General features: G+C 33.7%; 1 protein-coding gene across 1 annotated transcript in view; it reads right to left on the minus strand.

Annotated features, from left to right (window-relative positions):
• LOC128249413 (uncharacterized) overlaps nucleotides 1–407 on the minus strand; it is a 10,092-nt gene continuing 9,685 nt past the window's right edge. Inside the window, exon 3 of the transcript XR_016244359.1 lies at nucleotides 1–407. This exon is cut by the window's right edge and continues 443 nt beyond it. The gene's annotated coding sequence lies outside the window, so the exon portion shown is untranslated.

Raw genomic sequence — 407 nt, forward strand, 5'->3', positions numbered from 1 at the left:
TATGAACAACAAGAAAGTGTATTAGTTTGATGCTTGGGAAAAATGAAAAAGTCTTTTATGTTTTGAGCCTATGCTCTTCAACAGAAAAGAAGAGAAAATAAACAAAAAGAATGATAAAAACTTGTACATTTCAGTGGTCCATATTTATGAAAATATACTAAAGGGACATCTGAATCACTGTGTATTTAATAATCATTTGTCTTAAGTCCATTTTTCCATACTAACACAAGTTAAGCAAACAGATTATGGGGATGTTGTTTTACAGATGGATGCTCTTTCTGTTGCTAACCCGTGTTTGTTTTTCAAGTAATGGATGTTTTATTTCACATATCTTCAAAGGCACAAAGGCACAAGGCAAGTGGGCAATTCGTTCAGAGAAGAAATGACCACAACTGCACCACTCACAG

Source organism: Octopus bimaculoides, chromosome 14 (assembly GCF_046866305.1).
Source record: "Octopus bimaculoides isolate indiv1 chromosome 14, ASM4686630v1, whole genome shotgun sequence".
NCBI classification, from domain to species: Eukaryota; Metazoa; Mollusca; class Cephalopoda; order Octopoda; family Octopodidae; genus Octopus; species Octopus bimaculoides.